This window comes from Pseudophryne corroboree, chromosome 5 (genome assembly GCF_028390025.1).
Source record: "Pseudophryne corroboree isolate aPseCor3 chromosome 5, aPseCor3.hap2, whole genome shotgun sequence".
Taxonomy (NCBI): domain Eukaryota; kingdom Metazoa; phylum Chordata; class Amphibia; order Anura; family Myobatrachidae; genus Pseudophryne; species Pseudophryne corroboree.
This window is the reverse complement of record NC_086448.1, coordinates 707718624-707738763: the sequence shown is the minus strand read 5'-3', so window position 1 is coordinate 707738763 and position 20140 is coordinate 707718624. Positions and strand designations below refer to the sequence as shown.

General features: G+C 49.2%; 1 protein-coding gene across 11 annotated transcripts in view; it reads left to right on the top strand.

Annotated features, from left to right (window-relative positions):
- STAU2 (staufen double-stranded RNA binding protein 2) overlaps window positions 1–20140 on the top strand; it is a 747611-nt gene that overhangs the window by 339589 nt on the left and 387882 nt on the right. The window lies entirely within an intron of this gene.

The following is a 20140-nucleotide window of genomic DNA, read 5'->3' as shown; positions in this document are numbered from 1 at the left end:
TCTGGCATCAAGAGTAAGTGCGATGTCCATATCTGCCAGAAGATGTTTATGGACACGACAGTGGTCAGGTGATGCAGATTCCAAACGGCACATGGAAGTATTGCCGTATAAAGAGGAGTTATTTGGGGTCGGTCCATCGGACCTGGTGGCCACGGCAACAGCTGGAAAATCCACCTTTTTTTTACCCTAAGTCACATCTCAGCAGAAAAAGACACCGTCTTTTCAGCCTCAGTCCTTTCGTCCCCATAAGGGCAAGCGGGCAAAAGGCCAGTCATATCTGCCCAGGGATAGAGGAAAGGGAAGAAGACTGCAGCAGGCAGCCCATTCCCAGGAACAGAAGCCTTCCACCGCTTCTGCCAAGTCCTCAGCATGACGCTGGGGCCATACAGGACCCCTGGATCCTACAAGTAGTATCCCAGGGGTAAAGATTGGAAATTCGAGACGTCTCCCCCTCGCAGCTTCCTGAAGTCTGCTTTACCAACGTCTCCCTCCGACAGGGAGGCAGTATTGGAAACAATTCACAAGCTGTATTCCCAGCAGGTGATAATCAAAGTACTCCTCCTACAACAAGGAAAGGGGTATTATTCCACACTATATTGTGGTACTGAAGCCAGACGGCTCGGTGAGACCTATTCTAAATCTGAAATATTTGAACACTTACATACAAAGGTTCAAATCAAGATGGAGTCACTCAGAGCAGTGATAGCGAACCAGGAAGAAGGGGACTATATGGTGTCCCGGGACATCAGGGATGCTTCCTTCATGTCCAAATTTGCCCTTCTCACTAAGGGTACCTCAGGTTCGTGGTACAGAACTGTCACTATCAGTTTCAGACGATGCCGGTTGGATTGTCCACGGCACCCCGGGTCTTTACCAAGATAATGGCCGAAATGATGATTCTTCTTCAAAGAAAATGGACGATATCCTGATAAGGGCAAGGTCCAGAGAACAGTTGGAGGTCGGAGTAGCACTATCTCAAGTAGTTCTACGACAGCATGGGTGGATTCTAAATATTCCAAAACCGCAGCTTTTTCCGACGACAATTTGCTGTTCCTAGGGATGATTCTGGACACAGTCCAGAAAAGGGTGTTTCTCCCGGAGAAGAAAGCAAGGGAGTTATCCGAGCTAGTCAGGAACCTCCTAAAACCAGGAAAAGTGTCAGTGCATCATTGCACAAGGGTCCTGGGAAAAATGGTGGCTTCTTACGAAGCGATTCCATTCGGCAGATTTCACGCAAGAACTTTTCAGTGGGATCTGCTGGAAAAATGGTCCGGATCGCATCTTCAGATGCATCAGCGGATAACCCTGTCTCCAAGGACAAGGGTGTTTCTTCTGCGGTGGCTGCAGAGTGCTCATCTTCTAAAGGGCCGCAGATTCGGCATTCAGGACTGGGTCCTGGTGACCACGAATGCCAGCCGGAGAGGCTGGGGAGCAGTCACACAGGGAAAAAATTTCCAGGGAGGGTGATCAAGTCTGGAGACTTCTCTCCACATAAAACAATGCTCTAAGCTTAGCAAGACCTCTGCTTCAAGGTCAGCCGGTATTGATCCAGTGGGACAACATCACGGCAGTCGCCCACGTAAACAGACAGGGCGGCACAAGAAGCAAGAGGGAAATGGCAGAAACTGCAAAGATTCTTCGCTGGGCGGAAAATCATGGGATAACACTGTCAGCAGTGTTCATTCCGGGAGTGGACAACTGGGAAGCAGACTTCCTCAGCAGGCACGACCTCCACCCGGGAGAGTGGGGACTTCATCGGGAAGTTTTCCACATGATTGTGAACCGTTGGGAAAGACCAAAGGTGGACATGATGGCGTCCCGCCTGAACACAAGAGACCCTCAGGCAATAGCTGTGGACGTTCTGGTAACACAGTGGGTGTACCAGTCGGTGTATGTGTTCCCTCCTCTGCTTATCATACCCAAAGTACTGAGAATTATAAGACGTAGAGGAGTAAGAACTATACTCGTGGCTCCGGATTGGCCAAGAAGGACTTGGTACCCGGAACTTCAAGAAATGCTCACAGAGGACTCATGGCCTCTGCCGCTAAGAAGGGACTTGCTTCAGCAAGTACCATGTCTGTTCCAAGACTTACCGCGGCTGCGTTTGACGGCATGGCGGTGGAACGCCGGATCCTAAGGGAAAAAGGCATTCCGGAAGAGGTCATTCCTACCCTGGTCAAAGCCAGGAAGGAGGTGACCGCACAACATTATCACCACATGTGGCGAAAATATGTTGCGTGGGGTGAGGCCAGGAAGGCCCCACGAAGAAATTTCAACTCGGTCGATTCCTGCATTTCCTGCAAACAGGAGTGTCTATGGGCCTCAAATTGGGGTCCATTAAGGTTCAAATTTCGGCCCTGTCAATTTTCTTCCAGAAAGAATTGGCTTCACTTCCTGAAGTCCAGAAGTTTGTCAAGGGAGTACTGCATATACAACCCCCTTTTGTGCCTCCAGTGGCACTGTGGGATCTCAACGTAGTTCTGGGATTCCTCAAATCACATTTTAAACCGCTCAAATCTGTGGATTTGAAATATCTCACATGAAAAGTGACCATGCGGTTGGCCCTGGCCTCGGCCAGGCGAGTGTCAGAATTGGTGGCTTTGTCTCACAAAAGCCCATATCTGATTGTCCATTCGGACAGGGCAGAGCTGCGGACTCGTCCCCAGTTTCTCCCTAAGGTGGTGTCAGCGTTTCACCTGAACCAGTTTATTGTGGTACCTGCGGCTATTAGGGACTTGGAGGACTCCAAGTTGCTAGATGTTGTCAGGGCCCTGAAAATATAGGTTTCCAGGACGGCTGGAGTCAGGAAAACTGACTTGCTGTTATCCTGTATGCACCCAACAAACTGGGTGCTCTTGCTTCTAAGCAGACGATTGCTAGTTGGATGTGTAGTACAATTCAGCTTGCACATTCTGTGGCAGGCCTGCCACAGCCAAAATATGTAAATGCCCATTTCACAAGGAAGGTGGGCTCATCTTGGGCGGCTGCCCGAGGGGTCTCGGCTTTACAACTTTGCCGAGCTGCTACTTGGTCAGGAGCAAACACGTTTGCAAAATTCTACAAATTTGATGCCCTGGCTGAGGAGGACCTGGAGTTCTCTCATTCGGTGCTGCAGAGTCATCCGCACTCTCCCGCCCGTTTGGGAGCTTTGGTATAATCCCCATGGTCCTGACGGAGTCCCAGCATCCACTAGGACGTCAGAGAAAATAAGAATTTACTTACCGATAATTCTATTTCTCGTAGTCCGTAGTGGATGCTGGGCGCCCATCCCAAGTGCGGATTGTCTGCAATACTTGTACATAGTTATTGTTACAAAAATCGGGTTATTATTGTTGGTGAGCCATCTTTTCAGAGGCTCCGCTGTTATCATGCTGTTAACTGGGTTCAGATCACAGGTTGTACAGTGTGATTGGTGTGGCTGGTATGAGTCTTACCCGGGATTCAAAATCCTTCCTTATTGTGTACGCTCGTCCGGGCACAGTATCCTAACTGAGGCTTGGAGGAGGGTCATAGGGGGAGGAGCCAGTGCACACCACCTGATCCTAAAGCTTTTACTTTTGTGCCCTGTCTCCTGCGGAGCCGCTATTCCCCATGGTCCTGACGGAGTCCCAGCATCCACTACGGACTACGAGAAATAGAATTATCGGTAAGTAAATTCTTATTTTTTGAAAAAGCATGGGAAAACCCTGAGCAAAAATTCCAGATCCCTAAAAGGGTGGTGGCGTTTCCTTTCCCTGTGAAGGATAGAAAAAAAATGGGAAAACCCGCCTATTGTTGAAGCGTCTGTATCCAAACTCTCAAAAAAGGTGGTTTTACCTGTCCCAGGATCTACCGCCTTGAAAGAGCAGGCTAATCGTAAAATTGATAATACGCTCAAATCCATGTACGCGGCTCTAGGGGCTATATTACGTCCCACTATTGCCAGTGCTTGGATTGCCAAAGCTATAGTAAAGTGCTCAGGCACATTACTTGAAGATTTGGATACTATGGATAAATCTGATGTTGAATTATTATTTTTTTGCGTAACATTCAGGATTCGGCAGGATTTCTCGTAGAATCCATGAAAGACCTGGGTTCCATGGCTGCAGGAATTTCTTTCATGTCTGTCTCAGCTCGTCGAGAACTGTGGCTGCGACAGTGGTCTGCCGACGCGGAATCCAGGAGATGTGTGGAGACCCTACCCTACACAGGTCAGGCTCCCTTTGGGGAAGCGTTAGATGCGTGGATCTCCACGGCTACGGCGGGTAAGTCTCCTTTTCTTCCCTCAGCTGCACCTGCTACGAATAAACCCTTTTCTTCAACTGCATCACAGCCCTATCAGGCTGCCAAGCCACGAAGGGCCAGACCGTCCAACACCTTCGTTGGGGGAGGCCGGTCCAAATCCCTCCTCATCTGCAAAACAAAGGATACTATTCGAACCTTTTTGTGGTACCGAAACCGGATGGTTCAGTCAGGCCCATTCTGAACCTAAATCCCTTTCTGAAGGAGTTCAAATTCAAATTGGAATCTCTAAGGGCGGTGATATCAAGTCTGGAAGAGGGGGAATTCCTTGTATCCCTGGATATCAATGATGCGTACCTCCACATTCCGATTTGGCTGCCGCATCAGGCTTATCTCCGATTCGCACTGTTGGACTGTCACTATCAGTTCCAGGCTCTGCCCTTTGGCCTCTCCACAGCACTGAGGGTTTTCACCAAGGTGATGGCGGAAATGATGGTTCTCCTCCGCAGACAGGGGGTGAACATAATTCGATATCTAGACGATCTGCTGATAAAGGCACAGTCCAAGGAGAAGCTGTTACAGTCCATCCTTCTCACGACCCACCTGCTCAGGGAACACAGTTGTATCCTGAATCTCTCAAAATCAAATTTGGAGCCAACCAGGAGGTTGTCCTTTCTGGGAATGATCCTCGACACGGACGTGCAGGGGGTGTTTCTTCCAGAGGAAAAAGCGTTGGTGATACAAAAAATGGTCCGTGATATTCTGAAGCCAGCCCTTGTGTCGGTTCATCAGTGCATTTGCCTTCTGGGGAAGATGGTGGCCTCTTACGAGGCTCTACAGTATGGGAGGTTTCCTGCTCGGTCCTTCCAACTGGATCTCCTGGACAAGTGGTCGGGATCCCATCTACATATGCACCAGAGGATACGTCTGTCGCCAAAGGCCAGGATTTCACTCCTCTGGTGGTTGCAACTACCTCACCTTCTGGAGGGCCGCAGGTTCGGGATTCAGGACTGGATCCTTCTAACCACGGATGCAAGTCTCCGAGGCTGGGGCACAGTCACTCAAGGGGAGACCTTCCAAGGAAGGTGGTCAAGTCTGGAAGCCGGACTGCCGATAAACATTCTGAAACTAAGCCGTCTACAACAGTCTTCTCCAAGCGGCCCATTTTCTGAGAAATCGGGCCATTCAGGTGCACTCGGACAATGTAACGACATTGGCTTACATAAACTGACAGGGCAGAACGAAGAGCAGAGCTGCAATGTCAGAGGTAACAAGAATCATCCTCTGGGCAGAAAAGCACGCGTTGGCGCTGTCAGAAATCTTCATTCCGGGAGTAGACATCTGGGAAGCGGACTTCCTCAGCAGAAATGATCTCCATCCAGGAGAGTGGGGACTCCATCCGGAGGTGTTCACGGAGGTGACAAATCTTTGGGGTATACCTCAAATAGATATGATGGCCTCTCGTCTCAACAAGAAGCTTCGGCGGTATTGTTCCAGGTCGAGGGACCCACAAGCCGTGGCGATGGACGCCCTAGTGCCTCCGTGGGTGTTCCAGTCGGTGTACGTGTTTCTCCACTTCCACTCATTCCAAGAGTGCTAAAGATCATAAGTAGAACAAGGTTTCGAGTGATCCTCATTGCTCCGGATTGGCCAAAAAGGTCTTGGTACGCGGATCTTCTGGATCTACTGCTAGAAGAGCTGAGGCCTCTTCCTCTTCAGGAGGACCTGCTGCAGCAGGGGCCGTTCGCCTATCAAGACTTACCGCGGCTGCGTTTGATGGCATGGAGGTTGAATGCCAGATACTAGCTCGGAAGGGCATTCCGAACAAGGTTATTCCTACCCTGATACAGGCTAGGAAAGGAGTTAACGTCTGAACATTACCATAGTATTTAGAAAAAATATGAATCTTGGTTTGAGTCCAAGAAGTTTCCTACAGTGGAGTTTCAGCTGGGACGGTTTCTCCTCTTCCTGCAAGCAGGTGTGAATATGGGCCTGAGATTGGGATCCATAAAGGTACAAATTTCGGCCCTATCCATTTTCTTCCAGAAACAGTTGGCTGCCCTCCCTGAGGTTCAGCCTTTTTTGCAGGGAGTTCTGCACATCCAACCTCCCTTTGTGCCGCCTACGGCGCCCTGGGATCTTAACGTGGTGTTGCAGTTTCTCCAGTCGGACTGGTTTGAGCCTCTACAGGAGGTTGAGGTCAAGTTTCTCACGTGGAAGGCTGTCACTTTGTTGGCCTTAGCTTCTCCTAGACGTGTGTCGGAGTTGGGGGCAATGTCCTGTAGGAGCCCATACTTGATCTTCCATGAAGATGGGGCTGAGCTTCGGACACGTCAGCAGTTTCTTCCGAAGGTTGTCTCTGCATTTCATATTAACCAACCTATTTTGGTGCCAGTTGCTACTGACTCCTCAAATTCATCAAAGTCCTTGGATGTTGTAAGGGCTCTGAAGATCTATGTGAAGAGGACTGCTCGTCACAGAAAATCGGACTCTCTGTTTGTCCTGTATGATCCCAAGAAACTTGGGTGTCCTGCATCTGAGCAGACTATCTCTCGCTTGTTCAGGTTCACTATCCAACATGCGTATTCTACGGCAGGATTGCCGTGTCCTACGTCTGTTAAGGCCCACTCTACTCGTAAGGTGGGTTCTTCCTGGGCGGCTGCCCGGGGTGTTTCGGCTTTACAGCTTTGCCGAGCTGCTACTTGGTCTGGGTCGAACACGTTTGCAAAGTTCTACAAGTTCAATACTTTGGCCTCTGAGAACCTGATGTTTGGTCAATCAGTTATGCAGGAGCCTCCGCGCTCTCCCTCCTGTTCTGGGAGCTTTGGTACATCCCCATGGTACTAATGTGGACCCCAGCATCCTCTAGGACGTAAGAGAAAATAGGATTTTGGTTACCTACCGGTAAATCCTTTTCTCGTAGTCCATAGAGGATACTGGGCGCCCGCCCAGCGCTTCGTTTTCCTGCTAACGTTATTTGGTTCAGTACAACTTCATTTTAGTTGAGTACTGCATTGTTACTTTGTAAGTAATGTTTCAGCGGTTGCTGCGTTTCAAGCTAAGCTAGCTTGATGTGCCTTGTATGTATGAGCTGGTGTGAATCTCGCCACTATCTGTGTAAAATCCTTCACTCAAAGATGTCCGTCTCCTCGGGCACAGTTTCTAGACTGAGTGTGGTAGGAGGGGCACAGAGGGAGGAGCCAGGCCACACTCTCAAACTCTTAAAGTGCCAATGGCTCCTGGTTGACCCGTCTATATCCCATGGTACTAATGTGGACCCCAGCATCCTCTACGGACTACGAGAAAAGGATTTACCGGTAGGTAACCAAAATCCTATTTTTTCAAACACAGCTCATAACATGACCGTTAAGAGTTGAGTGACTGGTGCGTAATCACCGTGCAATTTATCACTTTCCAAGGCTTGGTAAAGCTGGGCCATAGTGTTTCCTACTTTAGTTGAATTTTCAGTGGGAATACCAGAGCATTAGTATTTAGAAATACTCCTATCCACTATAAGGGGATTTTTGGTCCATTTGCGCATCATGGGCCATATTTAATTACACACACTGGCAGTTCATGTTGCACAATTTCGAGCGGCTTCTGGGGGTAATTCTGAGTTGATCGCAGCAGGAACTTTGTTAGCAGTTGGGCAAAACCATGTGCACTGCAGGGGAGGCAGATATAACATGTGCAGAGAGAGTTAGATTTGGGTGGGTTATTTCTCTAACGTCCTAGTGGATGCTGGGGACTCCTTAAGGACCACAGTTTGAATCTGTGCCCGGACGAGCTGGGTGCTGTTCAGTGAGCTCTCCTGAGCTTGCCCTAAGAAAGTATTTTGTTAGGTTTTTTATTTTCAGGGAGATCTGCTGGCAACAGACTCCCTGCATCGTGGGACAGAGGGGAGAGAAGCAGCCCTACTCTCTGAAGCTAGGTCCTGCTTCTTAGGCTACTGGACACCATTAGCTCCAGAGGGATCGTACACAGGATCTCACCCTCGTCATCCGATCCCAGAGCCGCGCCGCCGTTCCCCTCGCAGAGCCGGAAGACAGAAGCCGGGTGAGTATGATAAGCAAGAAGACTTCGAAATCGGCAGCAGAAGACTCCGTTCTTCACATGAGGTAACGCACAGCACTGCAGCTGTGCGCCATTGCTCCAAACACACCTCACATACTCCGGTCACTGTAAGGGTGCAGGGGGGGGGGCGCCTTGGGCAGCATATGGACCTCTGTTGGCAAAAGTACTCATATATACAGTTGGGCACTGTATATATGTATGAGCCCCCGCCATAAAGATATGTATTTTAGCGGGACAGAAGCCCGCCGTCGAGGGGGCGGGGCTTCTCCCTCAGCACTCACCAGCGCCATTTTTTCTCCACAGCTCCGCTGAGAAGAAGCTCCCCAGGCTCTCCCCTGCAGATCACGGTAGAAAAGGGTAAAAGGAGAGGGGGGGCACATAATTAGGCGCTAAAAACACAATATACAGCAGCTACTGGGTTAACATTAAGTTACTGTGTTATTCCTGGGTTATATAGCGCTGGGGTGTGTGCTGGCATACTCTCTCTCTGTCTCACCAAAAGGCCTTGTGGGGGAACTGTCTTCAAAAAGGGCATTCCCTGTGTGTGTGGTGTGTCGGTACGCTTGTGTCGACATGTCTGATGAGGAAGGCTATGTGGAAGCAGAGCGGGAGCAAATGAATGTGGTGTCTCTGCCGACGGCACCGACACCTGATTGGATGGATATGTGGAAGGTTTTAAATGATAATGTTAATTCCTTGCATAAAAGGTTGGATAAAGCTGAAGCCTTAGGACAGTCAGGGTCTCAGCCCGTGCCTGATCCTATGTCGCAGAGGCAGTCAGGGTCTCCGAAGCGCCCACTATCCCAAATTGTTGACACAGATACCGACATGGATTCTGACTCCAGTGTCGATTACGATGATGCAAAGTTACAGCCAAAATTGGCTAAATCCATCCGTTATATGATTATAGCTATTAAGGATGTGTTGCACATCACAGAGGAAACCCCAGTCCCTGACAGGAGGGTTCTTATGTATGGGGAAAAGAAGCCGCTGGTAACTTTTCCCCCCTCACACGAGCTCAATGAGTTATGTGAAAAGGCTTGGGAATCTCCAGATAAAAAACTGCAGATTTCCAAAAGGATTCTTATGGCATATCCTTTCCCGCCAATGGACAGGTTACGCTGGGAATCCTCCCCTAGGGTGGACAAAGCTTTGACACGCTTATCCAAGAAGGTAGCCCTGCCGTCACAGGATACGGCTACCCTCAAAGATGCTGCGGATAGAAAACAGGAGGGTACCCTGAAGTCCATTTATACACATTCAGGTACCTTACTGAGGCCAGCGATCGCGTCGGCCTGGGTGTGTAGTGCTGTAGCAGCATGGACGGATACCTTATCTGAGGAACTGGATACCTTAGACAAGGATACTATATTATTGACCCAGGGCATATAAAAGACGCTGTCCTATATATGAGAGATGCTCAGAGAGACATTAGCCTACTAGGTTCTAGAATAAATGCTATGTCGATTTCGGCCAGAAGGGTCCTGTGGACTCGGCAATGGACAGGTGATGCCGACTCAAAAAGGCACATGGAGGTTTTACCTTACAAGGGTGAGGAATTGTTTGTGGAGGGTCTCTCGGACCTGGTCTCCACAGCTACGGCTGGAAAGTCAAATTTTTTGCCATATGTTTCCTCACAGCCTAAGAAAGCACCGTATTACCAAATGCAGTCCTTTCGATCACATGAAAACAAGAAAGTCCAAGGTGCGTCCTTTCTTGCCAGGGGCAGGGGCAGAGGAAAGAAGCTGCACAACACAGCTGGTTCCCAGGAACAGGAGTCCTCCCCGGCTTCCACTAAATCCACCGCATGACGCTGGGGCTCCACAGGCGGAGCTAGGCCCGGTGGGGGCGCGTGTCCGAAATTTCAGCCACAAGTGGGTTCACTCCCAGGTGGATCTCTGGGCAATAGATAGTGTCTCAGGGAAACAAGCTGGACTTCGAAGAGATGCCCCCTCACCGATAACTCAAATCGGCCCTGCCAGCTTCCCCCTTAGAGAGGGAAATAGTGTTAACTGCAATTCACAAATTGTATCTTCAACAGGTGGTGGTCAGGGTTCCCCTCCTTCAACAAGGAAAGGGTTGTTATTCGACCATGTTTGTGGTACCGAAACCGGACGGTTCGGTCAGACCCATATTGAATTTAAAATCCCTGAACATGTACCTAAAAAGGTTCCGGTTCAAGATGGAAGCGCTGAGAGCGGTCATTGCAAGCCTGGAAAGGGGGGATTTTGTGGTGTCTCTGGACATAACGGATGCATACCTTCATGTCCCCATTTATCCACCTCATCAGGCGTACCTCAGATTTGTGGTACAGGATTGTCATTACCAATTTCAGACGTTGCCGTTTGGTCTCTCCACAGCTCCGAGAATATTTACCAAGGTAATGGCGGAAATGATGGTACTCCTGCGGAAGCAAGGGGTCACAATTATCCCATACTTGGACGATCTCCTCATAAAAGCGAGGTCAAGAGAGCAGTTGCTGATCAGCGTAGCACGTTCTCTGGAAGTGTTACGGCAACACGGCTGGATTCTAAATATTCCAAAGTCGCAGTTGGTTCCTACGACTCGTCTGCCTTTCCTGGGCATGATTCTGGACACAGACCAGAAAAGGGTTTATCTCCCGATAGAGAAGGTTCAGGAACTCATGACACTGGTCAGGGACCTATTAAAACCAAAACAGGTGTCAGTGCATCACTGCACTCGAGTCCTGGGAAAGATGGTGGCATCATACGAGGCCATTCCCTTCGGCAGGTTCCATGCGAGGAACTTTCAATGGGACTTACTGGACAAATGGTCCGGATCACATCTTCAGATGCATCGGTTAATCACCCTATCCCCCAGGGCCAGGGTGTCTCTCCTGTGGCGGCTGCAGAGTGCTCACCTTCTCGAGGGCCGCAGATTTGGCATTCAGGACTGGGTCCTGGTGACCACGGATGCAAGCCTCCGAGGGTGGGGAGCAGTCACACGGGGAAGAAATTTCCAAGGTCTGTGGTCAAGTCAGGAGACTTGCCTTCACATCAACATCCTGGAACTAAGGGCCATTTACAACGCCCTGCTTCGCGGTCAACAAGTTCTGATTCAGTCAGACAACATCACCGCTGTGGCTCATGTAAACCGACAAGGAGAAACTACAGAGGTATTGCGCCAGGTCAAGAGACCCTCAGGCGATAGCTGTAGACGCCCTGGTGACACTGTGGGTGTTCCAATCGGTCTATGTATTTCCTCCTCTTCCTCTCATACCCAAGGTGTTGAGAATCATAAGAAAAAGAGGAGTGAGAACAATACTCATTGGACCGGATTGGCCAAGTAGGACTTGGTATCCAGATCTGCAAGAAATGCTCACAGAGGACCCGTGGCCTCTTCCTCTAAGACAGGACTTGTTGCAACAAGGGCCCTGTCTGTTCCAAGACTTACCGCGGCTGCGTTTGACGGCATGGCGGTTGAACGCTGGATCCTAGCGGAAAAAGGCATTCCGGATGAGGTCATTCCTACGCTGATAAAGGCTAGGAAGGACGTGACAGCTCAACATTATCACCGTATATGGCGAAAATATGTTGCTTGGTGTGAGGCCAGGAATGCCTCTACGGAGGAATTCCAGCTGGGCCGTTTCCTTCACTTCCTACAATCAGGAGTGACTTTGGGCCTAAAATTGGGTTCCATTAAGGTCCAGATTTCGGCCCTATCCATTTTCTTTCAAAAAGAGCGGGCTTCTCTACCTAAACTTCAGACGTTTGTGAAGGGGGTGCTGCATATTCAGCCCCTTTTGTGCCCCCGGTGGCACCTTGGGATCTTAACGTGGTGTTGAGTTTCCTGAAATCCCACTGGTTTGAACCACTCAAAACGGTGGAATTGAAATATCTCACGTGGAAGGTGGTCATGCTACTAGCATTGGCTTCGGCTAGGCGTGTGTCAGAATTAGCGGCTTTGTCACATAAAAGCCCCTATCTGGTTTTCCATGCGGATAGAGCAGAGTTGCGGACCCGTCCACAATTCCTGCCAAAAGTGGTTTCATCTTTTCATATAAACCAACCTATTGTGGTGCCTGTGGCTACTACTGACTTGGAGGATTCCGAGTTGCTTGATGTGGTCAGGGTTTTGAAGGTTTATGTAGCCTGAACGGCTAGAGTCAGGAAAACAGACTCTTTGTTTATCCTGTATGCTTCCAACAAGCTTGGTGCGCCTGCTTCAAAGCAGCCTATTGCTCGCTGGATCTGTAACACGATTCAGCAGGCTCATTCTGCGGCTGGATTGCCGCTGCCAAAATCAGTTAAGGCCCATTCCACTAGGAAGGTGGGCTCTTCTTGGGCGGCTGCCCGAGGGGTCTCGGCATTACAGCTGTGCTGAGCGGCTACTTGGTCAGGTTCAAACACTTTTGCAAAGTTCTACAAGTTTGATACCCTGGCTGAGGAGGACCTTATGTTTGCTCATTCGGTGCTGCAGAGTCATCCGCACTCTCCCGCCCGTTTGGGAGCTTTGGTATAATCCCCATGGTCCTTACGGAGTCCCCAGCATCCACTAGGACGTTAGAGAAAATAAGATTTTACTTACCGGTAAATCTATTTCTCGTAGTCCGTAGTGGATGCTGGGCGCCCGTCCCAAGTGCGGACTTCTTCTGCAATACTTGTACATAGTTATTGCTGCAATAAGGGCTATGTTATTGTTGCATCAGGGTTGAACTGATGCTCTGTTGTTGTTCATACTGTTGACTGGGTAAGTTTATCACAAGTTATACGGTGTGATTGCTGTGGCTGGTATGAATCTTGCCCTGGATTTCCAAAATCCTTTCCTTGTACTGTCAGCTCTTCCGGGCACAGTTTCTCTAACTGAGATCTGGAGGAGGGACATTGAGGGAGGAGCCAGAGCACACCAGAATCTAAATTCTTTCTTAAAGTGCCCATGTCTCCTGCGGAGCCCGTCTGTTCCCCTGCTTCTCTCCCCTCTGTCCCACGATGCAGGGAGTCTGTTGCCAGCAGATCTCCCTGAAAATAAAAAACCTAACAAAATACTTTCTTACAGCAAGCTCAGGAGAGCTCACTGAACAGCACCCAGCTCGTCCGGGCACAGATTCAAACTGTGGTCCTTACGGAGTCCCCAGCATCCACTACGGACTACGAGAAATAGATTTACCGGTAAGTAAAATCTTATTTTTGTTTCTGTGGAGGGTAAATACTGGCTGCTTTATTTTACACTGCAATTTAGATTGCAGATTGAACACATCACACCCAAATCTAACTCTCTCTGCACATGTTATATCTGCCTCCCCTGCAGTGCACATGGGGGGTAATTCCAAGTTGATCTCAGCAGGAAATTTTTTAGCAGTTGGGCAAAACCATGTGCACTGCAGGGGGGGCAGATATAACATTTGCAAAGAGAGTTAGATTTGGGTGGGTTATTTTGTTTCTGTGCAGGGTAAATACTGGCTGCTTTATTATTACACTGCAATTTAGATTGCAGATTGAACTCACCCCACCCAAATCTAACTCTCTCTGCACATGTTATATCTGCCTCCCCTGCAGTGCACATGGTTTTGCCCAACTGCTAAAAAATGTCCTGCTGCAATCAACTCAGAATTACCCCCTCTGTGCTTAATTGAATAAGGCCCTGCATATGCTTGTATCGTTTTTGTTTCCATTTTTTTATTTTTCAGGACACTATTAACTTTTTATAAACATTTAATTAGTGGTGTTGTTATCTAGAAAAATACCTAAAATAATTTGTCTCCTCTACTCAATAAGCCGTTATTTATGAGAATACAGCAGTTCAATTCACCAGAAACCAGTATACTCACTGAGGCATCTGTAAGAATACCGGATGGTTTTGTATAGGTGCTAATGTACCAGTCCCACAAGAACATGATGTGCTATGCTAACGGTTTACACACAAGTATGTGTATTACTCATCATAACAATGCTCTTACTATGACTGGCTGACTGCGCTCTTTCGTCCCCTATAATCTACATATTCCTATGGCATCTGCTGCACTCTTACTTAAATTGCCAGCAACAGCTCATCGTTCCTGAATATAGGGCCTAATTCAGACCTGATCGCTAGGAATGCGTTTTTTTGCATCCCTGCGATTAGGTAGTCGCCACATACAGGGGGAGGGGGTAGTCGATGTTCAGGGGTGCTATCGCTTTTGCAGAGAGCTGCACAAACAAAAGTTTGTGCAGTCTCTGCACAGGTCAGGACTTTTCCACTGCGACGATCCAGTCCAGAGCTGACGTCAGGAACCCTCCCATCAAACGCCTGGACACGCCTGCATTTTCCTGGACACTCCCTGGAAACGGTCAGTTGACTCCCACGAACAGCCTCCTCCTGTCAATCTTCTTGCGATCGCCCGTGCGATCGCTTTCATCGTCCTTCCCGTCGTTGCCCAGCGTTCCCCGTCGCTGGCGGGGCCTCGCGCCTGCGCATTGCGGCGACGGCGCAGTTCTGACCCGTTCGCTGCTGTGCAAAAACACACAGCAGCGATCGGGTCTGAATGACCCCCATAGTTAGAAGATAAGCGTTCCAAGGAACTATTATGAGCGGTTGCAGCTGTTAGGTCAGCAATGTCTAGCATTCTGTACATATACAGTATGTGTAGGTGCAGATGGAGCATACGTTCAGTAAAAACCCTGATGTAGGATCACTGAGATTCCTTGTTTACCTTTTTTCCATCTACATATATACAATGGTCACAAATATTTTGTGAACTTCACCTCTTTTTTTATTTCATGCAGCCTTTGATTTGTGCCTAGTACATCAGGTTTCAAAATTGCTGCCACCACGTTGTGGAATTAATGTTTGCCACTTTCATTACATAAACCAAAGTAATACTAAGCATTTAAAACCCATCTGAAATAAACATAGTTGTGTTAATGTGTTGGGTCAATGTGAACATTGTTCTGCCAGTGAATTGGATTGATGTGATATATTTCTCTTACGTCCTAGAGGATGCTGGGGACTCCGTAAGGACCATGGGGATAGACGGGCTCCGCAGGAGACATGGGCACTTTAAGAAAGACTTTAGGTATAGGTGTGCACTGGTTCCTCCCTCTATGCCCCTCCTCCAGACCTCGGTTTACTACTGTGTCCAGAGGAGACTGGGTGCATTACAGGGAGCTCTCCTGAGTTTCCTGAAAGAAAGTATTTTGTAAGGTTTTTTATTTTCAGGGAGCCTGCTGGCAACAGACTCCCTGCATCGAGGGACCGAGGAGAGAGAAGCAGCCCTACTTCTGTGAGTTTCAAGGCTCTGCTTCTTAGGCTACTGGACACCATTAGCTCCAGAGGGATCGGTACGCAGGTCTCACCCTCGCCGTCCGTCCCAGAGCCGCGCCGCCGTCCTCCTCGCAGAGCCGGAAGATAGAAGCCGGGTGAGTATGAGAAGTAAGAAGACTTCAGAGGCGGCAGAAGACTTCAGATCTTCACTGAGGTAACGCACAGCAGTAAAGCTGTGCGCCATTGCTCCCACACAGCACACACAGGCAGACACTGTAAGGGTGCAAGGCGCAGGGGGGGCGCCCTCGGCAGCAATAAACCTCGTTTTCTGGCAAAAGTAAATATATACAGCTGGGCACTGTATATATAAAGAGCCCCAGCCAGGTTTTTTACATATTTGAGCGGGACAGAAGCCCGCCGCTGAGGGGGCGGGGCTTCTTCCTCAGCACTCACCAGCGCCATTTTCTCCACAGCACAGCGCTGAGAGGAAGCTACCCGGACTCTACCCTGCTTATCCACGTTGAAAGAGGGTTTTAAAGAAGGGGGGGGGCACATATTTGGCGCAATATACAGATTACAGCGCTATCTAGGTAAACATATTGTGTTTTTTCCTGGGTCATATAGCGCTGGGTGTGTGCTGGCATACTCTCTCTCTCTGTCTCTCCAAAGGGCCTTGTGGGGGAACTGTCTTCAGATAAGAGGATTCCCTGAGTGTGTGGTGTGTCGGTACGCGTGTGTCGACATGTCTGAGGTAGAAGGCTTTCCGGGGGAGGAGGAGGGAAAATGAATGTGGTGTCTCCGTCGACAACGCCGACACCTGACTGGATGGATATGTGGAATGTTTTAAGTGCTAATGTAAATTTATTGCACAAAAGATTAGACAAAGCGGAAGCTAGGGAACAGCCAGGGAATCAATCCATGTCTGTCTCTATGTCGCAGGGACCTTCGGGGTCTCAAAAGCGCCCACTCTCCCAAATAGTAGACACAGATACCGACACGGATTCTGACTCCAGTGTCGACTACGATGATGCAAAGTTACAGCCAAAACTGGCTAAATGTATTCGATATGATTATTGCAATAAAAGATGTTTTGCATATCACAGAGGAACCCCCTGTCACTGACACGAGGGTACACATGTATAAGGAAAAGAAACCTGTAGTAACCTTTCCTCCCTCACATGAGCTGAACGAGTTATGTGAAAAAGCTTGGGAATCTCCAGACAAGAAACTGCAGATTCCCAAAAGGATTCTTATGGCGTATCCTTTCCCGCCAAAGGACAGGATACGGTGGGAATCCTCCCCTAGGGTGGACAAAGCGTTGACACGCTTATCCAAGAAGGTAGCGCTGCCATCCCAGGATACGGCTACCCTCAGGGATCCTGCTGTGATCGCAAGCAGGAGGTTACCTTGGAGTCTATTTACACGCATTCGGGTACCTTACTCAGACCGGCTATTGCGTCGGCCTGGGTGTGTAGCTCCGTAGCAGCATGGACGGATACCTCATCAGCGGAAGTTGAAACCCTGGATAAGGATAACGTCTTATTGACCCTAGAACATATGAAAGATGTTGTCTTATATATGAGGGATGCTCTAAGAGACATTGGTCTATTGGGTTCTATAGTCAACGCTATGTCGATTTCTGCTAGACAAGTCCTATGGACCCGGCAATGGACAGGTGATGCCGACTCAAAAAGTCATATGGAGGTTTTACCTTACAAGGGTGAGGAATTGTTTGGAGAAGGTCTCTCGGACCTGGTCTCCACAGCTACAGCTGGTAAATCCAATTTTTTTCCTTATATTCCCTCACAGCCTAAGAAAGCGCCACATTATCAGATGCAGTCCTTTCGGTCACAGAGAAACAAGAAAGTACGAGGTTCGTCCTTTCTTGCCAGAGGTAAGGGCAGAGGAAAGAAGCTGCACAACACAGCTAGTTCCCAGGAACAGAAGTCCTCCCCGGCCTATACAAAATCCACCGCATGACGCTGGGGCTCCGCTAAGGGAGTCCGCCCCAGTGGGGCACGTCTTCGACTTTTCAGCCACATCTGGGTTCACTCACAGGTGGATCCCTGGGCAGTAGAAATTGTTTCTCAGGGTTACAAGCTGGAATTCGAAGAGGTGCCTCCTCGCCGGTTTTTCAAATCGGCCCTGCCAGCTTCTCCCTCAGAAAAGGGAGTTAGGGTTAAATGCAATTCACAAATTGTATCTTCAACAGGTGGTGGTCAAGGTTCCCCTACTGCAACAAGGGAGGGGATATTAGTCAACCTTGTTTGTAGTCCCGAAACCGGACGGTTCGGTCAGACCCATTTTAAATTTAAAATCCCTGAACCTATACTTGAAAAGGTTCAAGTTCAAGATGGAATCACTCAGAGCGGTCATCGCCAGCCTGGAAGGGGGGAATTTTATGGTATCCCTAGACATAAAGGATGCATACCTTCATGTTCCAATATATCCACCTCATCAGGCGTACCTGAGATTTGCGGTACAGGATTGTCATTACCAATTTCAGACGTTGCCGTTTGGGCTTTCCACGGGCCCGAGGATTTTCACCAAGGTAATGGCGGAAATGATGGTGCTCCTGCACAAGCAGGGGGTCACAATTATCCCGTACTTGGACGATCTCCTCATAAAAGCGAGATCAAGAGAGCAGTTGCTGAGCAGCGTGTCACTTTCACTGAGAGTGATACAGCAACATGGCTGGATTCTCAATATCCCGTGGTCGTAGCTGGTTCCTACGACTCGTCTAACCTTCTTGGGCATGATTCTGGATACGGACCAGAAAAGGGTTTTTCTTCCAACGGAAAAGGCTCAAGAACTCTTGACTCTGGTCAGGAACCTATTGAAACCAAAACAGGTGTCAGTGCATCACTGCACTCGAGTCCTGGGAAAGATGGTGGCACCTTACGAGGCCATTCCGTTCGGCAGGTTCCATGCGAGGACCTTCCAATGGGACCTACTGGACAAGTGGTCCGGGTCACATCTACAGATTCATCGGTTGATCACACTGTCCCCCAGGGCCAGGGTATCTCCCCTGTGGTGGCTGCAGAGTGCTCACCTTCTAGAGGGCCGCAGGTTTGGCATTCAGGACTGGGTTCTGGTGACCACGGACGCGAGCCTGCGAGGTTGGGGAGCAGTCACACAAGGAAGAAACTTCCAGGGTCTTTGGTCAAGTCAAGAAACTTGTCTTCACATCAATGTCCTGGAGCTGAGGGCCATATACAACGCCCTTCGTCAAGCGGAGACCTTACTTCGCGACTTACCAGTTCTGATCCAGTCAGACAACATCACCGCAGTGGCTCATGTAAACCGCCAGGGCGGCACAAGGAGCAGAGTGGCAAGGGCGGAAGCCACCAGGATTCTTCGCTGGGCGGAAAATCATGTAAGCGCACTGTCAGCAGTGTTCATTCCGGGAGTGGACAACTGGGAAGCAGACTTCCTCGGCAGACACGACCTGCATCCAGGAGAGTGGGGACTTCATCAAGAAGTCTTCGCACAGATTGCAAGTCAGTGGGGACTGCCCTAGATAGACATGATGGCGTCCCGCCTCAACAAAATGCTGCAGAGGTATTGCGCCAGGTCAAGAGACCCTCAGGCGGTAGCTGTGGACGCCCTAGTGACACCATGGGTGTTCCAGTCGGTCTATGCGTTTTCTCCTCTTCCTCTCATCCCAAAGGTGTTGAGAATAATAAGAAAAAGAGGAGTACAGACAATTCTCATTGTTCCAGATTGGCCACGAAGGGCCTGGTATCCGGATCTGCAGGAGATGCTCACAGAAGATCCGTGGCCTCTTCCTCTAAGACAGGACCTGCTGCAACAGGGGCCCTGTCTGTTCCAAGACTTACCGCAGCTCCGTTTGACGGCATGGCGGTTGAATGCCGGATCCTAGCGGATAAGGGCATTCCGGATGAAGTCATTCCTACTCTGATAAAGGCTAGGAAGGACGTGACAGCTAAACATTATCACTGTATATGGCGAAAATATGTTTCTTGGTGTGAGGCCAGGAATGCTCCTTCGGAAGAATTCCATCTGGGCCGTTTCCTTCACTTCATACAGACTGGAGTGAATTTGGGCCTAAAATTAGGCTCCATTAAGGTTCATTTTTTGGCCTTATCCATTTTCTTTCAAAAAGAATTGGCTTCTCTCCCAGAAGTACAGACTTTTGTGAAGGGAGTGCTGCATATTCAGCCTCCTTTTGTACCTCCGGTGGCGCCTTGGGACCTTAACGTGGTGTTGAGTTTCCTTAAGTCGCACTGGTTTGAACCACTTAAGACGGTGGAGTTAAAATGTCTCACTTGGAAGGTGGTCATGTTGTTAGCCTTGGCTTCGGCTATTCGAGTGTCGGAATTGGCGGCTTTGTCTCATAAAAGCCCCTATCTAGTTTTCCATATGGATAGAGCGGAATTGCGGACCCATCCTCAATTTTTGCCTAAGGTGGTGTCATCTTTTCATATGAACCAACCTATTGTAGTGCCTGTGGCTACGCGAGACTTGGAGGATTCCGAGTCCCTTGATGTGGTCAGGGCTTTGAATATTTACGTGGCCAGAACGGCTAGAGTCAGAAAAACAGAAGCACTGTTTGTGCTGTATGCAGCCAACAAGGTTGGCGCTCCTGCTTCAAAGCAGACTATTGATCTATGGATCTGTAACA